We start from the raw sequence: 4,149 nt of genomic DNA on the forward strand, positions 1-4,149 counted from the left end.
GAACAGTCTTATGGACTCTGTTGCAGAGGGAGAGGGTGGGAAGATTTGGGAGAATGGCATTAAAATTTAAAAAAAAAGTAAAACTAAAAAATCAATGGTATTCCTATACACTGTACAAGCAATAAAGAACTGGAAACCAAAATAAAAACACAAGGTCATTTACAGTAGCTCAAAAATGAGGTGCTTCAATATAAATCTAACAAAATATACATGGTCTATTTTCTAAAACTACAAACACTGATGAAAGAAAAAACAATTTGAAAAATAAATTAATAAAGACCTAATAGACATCCATATTCATGGATTGCAGGACTCAACAATAGTAAAGATGTTAATTCTTCCCAAATTGATCTACAGATTTAATGCAATCTTAACTAAATCCCAGCAATTTTTGTAGCTATAGACAAATTTATTTTAAAACTTATATTTTAAAAAGAAACTAAACAGCTAAAGAAATTTTGAGAAATAGGAATAAAATCAAAATATCTCACTACTCAATCTTAAAATTTCTATAAAGCTACAGTAATCATAACAGTATGGTATTGTTAACAAGATACACACATAGGTCAGTGTATAGAATGAAGTCCAGAAATAGACCTTCAAAAATATGACCAGTTTATTTTTGCAAAGATAATCATTTCAATAAGTGGTATTATGAAATTCAGAAATATATATGCAGAAATAAAAATAAAATTTAAACTTCACTCCTTATACAAAAATTACCTCTAAATGGATCATATTAATAGATCTAAATGTAGAACATAAAACTATAAATGTTCAATACAAAAACAAAAAGAAGGTCTTTTTGATCTTGGGTTAAGCAAAGAGTTGTTAGATGTAAGACCAAAAGCACAGTTCTTAAAATAAAAATTAATAAATTGGACTTCATAAATATTAAAAATATTTGCCCTGCAAAAGATACTCTTCAGAAAGTGAAGAGAAGCTACAGACTGGGGTAAATATTTAAAATATTTGTAAATCATATACTTAACAAACAACTTTTATCCAGAATATAAAAAGAATTCTCATGTACTACAATATCAGATAGCTCAATTTGAAAAATGTGCAAAAGATTTGAACAAAAACTTCACCAAAGAGAATATAAGAGAGACAAGTAAGCATCATAATGATGTTCAACATCATTAGCCATTAAAGAAATGCAAATCAAAATCAAAGTGAGATACCAGTACACACATTTAGAATGACTAAAATTAGAAATACAGGATTTCCCTGGTGGTCCAGTGGTTAAGAATCCATCTGCCAATGCAGGGGACATGGTTTGATCCTTGGTCCAGGAAGATCCCACATATCATGAGGTAACTAAGCCCATGGGCCATGACTACTGAGCCTGCTATTTGGAGCACATGAGCCTGTGTACCGTGATCATGGAAGCCCGTGTATCTGGAGCCTGTGCTCTGCAACAAGCTGCCACAATGAGAAGCTCTTGCACTACAACAAAGAGTAGCCCTCAGTCACCACAATTAGAGAAAGCCTGTGTATAGCTACAAAGACCCAGTGCAGCCAAATAAATGAATAATTTAAAAATATTAGAAATATGGATATACAAAGAGTTGACAAGAGTATAAAACAAATGAAACTCTCGTATGAAGTTGCTTCAGTTTTGTCTGACTCTTCACAACCCCATGGACTGTAGCCGACCAGGCTCCTCTGTCCATGGGCTTCTCCAGGCAAGAATACTGGAGTGGGTTGCCATTTCCTTCTCCAGAAACTCACACTTAGAAATATAAATAACGATAATAACCATACAACACAGCAAATCCACTCCTCACTATTTACCCTTGAGAAATTTTATATTCACACAAAAGCCTGTACATTAATGTGTATAGCAAATTAATAATTGCCAAAACTGGAAGGAATTCAATGTCCTTCAAAGGATAAACATCCTGCAGCACATCCATATAATGGAATACTACTTAGCAATAAAAAGAAATAAACAACGAATGTGAAAAGCTGACTCACTGGAAAAGACCCTGATGCTGGAAAAGATTGAAGGCAGGAGGAGAAGGGGATGACAGAGGACGAGATGGTTGGATGGCATCACCGACTCAAGCTCTGGGAAATGGTGAAGGACAGGGAAGCCTGGCGTGCTGCAGTCCATGAGGTTGCAAAGAGTCCAACACGCATGAGCAACTGAACAACAACAGCATATAACTTGGATGATTTTCAGAGGCACAACATTAAGTGAAAGGAGAGATTCTGAAAAGGTCACATATCATATGATTCCATTTATAGGACATTCTTGAAATGATAAAGCTATAATGATAGAGAACAGATCTGTGGCTGCCAGGAGTTAGGGATGAGGTGAAAGTGCCTATAGGGGACAGTACGAAAGAGTCTGGGGGCAATGGAACAGTTCTGTATACTGATTGCGTTGATAGTTATACAAATCTATGCATACATTAAAATTTTGCTCACCAAAAGGTCAATTTTACTTTGTTAATTCAAAAATTAAAATAAAATAGAGGAGGGGGAAGTGGCTGGGAAATTTCTTATTCACTCCCTTTACTTTCTGGTAATAGACAATAGTTTGCCAACAACTTTTAGCCAGGCTAGATTGTCTGACCAGACATGTATTAAATTGTCTAGCCACGATGTGTCTCTTAATCACACCAGCACATTACTGAAGGTGTTCTCCAAGAATTACAAAAGAACTTCCAAAAAATTTGCCAGAGTAAGAACTGCCAAAAAAAAAAAAAAAAACCCACTCAGAGAAGCCAGGTTCTGTTATTCTTGGCAAGCTTAATTGCCAAACCAAACCCTACCAATTACAAGGTAGTATTTACATGGGATTGGAATGATTTTCCTTCCTACCAAGGGAATGGAGCACTTACCTATTGCTGATTTAAATACGTCAAACTGAACGTTGTTTCTGTTGGGAAATAAAGACCTCAATTTATTGCTCAATTCTGATTTCAAAGTTAGCTTTACCATTATAAAGACCACAAAACTAGGCATCTTTTTAGATATATCATGACTACATAAAGGGCAAATTTGGGAGAAAAAATGCTCAGAAAACCTGTACCTTGGTCATGTATATGGGTTGGTAATATTATATCATGTCTTTGTTGAAATAATACATAAAGTCTCAACAAAAATATAAATAAATGTTGATTTATTCTTAAGATGAAAATACTCAACAACCCTAGGAGAAATAAGTTGTTTATCAGAGTAAAAATAATGAAATGAAAAAACAAGACTATTTCTTGAACAGCAGGTAGAAAATACCCACCCTCACAAAAGTCAGGTCTTTAGAAATGTTCGGTGTTAAGACAAAATGTCAGTAAGTAGGTCACTGAGTGCAGAACCTCGTGTAACCTATCCAGTTCTTTCTAACTACAAATGTACTAAGTCACATTTCATAATTCAGTAACTATTCATAATCCAACTTGTATCCACCACAGCAATTAAAACATTCCAGATTTGAACGTCCTCTTTAGCTTGCTAATACAGATACAGCAAAAGTGAACACACATTCTTATAGCAATGGTCATGCAGTCATGCATGACATACTATTTAGCATATCCTCCTGGGAATACCAGGCCACTTTACCTGTCTCCTGAGAAATCTGTATGTAGGTCAAGAAGCAACAGTTACAACTGGACATAGAACAACAGATTGGTTCCATTGGGAAAAGATTACAACAAGGCTATATATTATCACCCTGCTTATTTAACTTATATGCAGAGCACATCATGAGAAACGCTGGGCTGCATGAAGCACAAATTGGAATCAAGATTGCTGGGAGAAATACTGATAACTTCAGATACACAGATGACACCACCCTTATGGCAGAAAGTGAAGAAGAACTAAAGGGCTTCTTGATGAAAGTGAAAGAGGAGAGTGAAAAAGTTGGCTTAAAGCTCAACATTCAGAAAACTAAGATCATGGCAACCGGTCCCATAACTTTATGGCAAATAGATGGGGAAACAGTGGAAACAGTGTCAGACTTTATTTTTCTGGACTCCAAAATCACTGCAGATGGTGACTGCAGCCATGAAATTAAAAGACTATTTTACTCCTTGGAAGGAAAGTTATGACCAACCTAGATAGCATATTCAAAAGCAGAGACATTACTTTGCCAACAAAGGTCTGTCTAGTCAAGGCTATGGTTTTTCCGTGGTCATGTAT

Source organism: Bison bison, unplaced genomic scaffold, assembly GCF_000754665.1.
Source record: "Bison bison bison isolate TAMUID 2011002044 unplaced genomic scaffold, Bison_UMD1.0 scf7180017864491, whole genome shotgun sequence".
NCBI classification, from domain to species: Eukaryota; Metazoa; Chordata; class Mammalia; order Artiodactyla; family Bovidae; genus Bison; species Bison bison.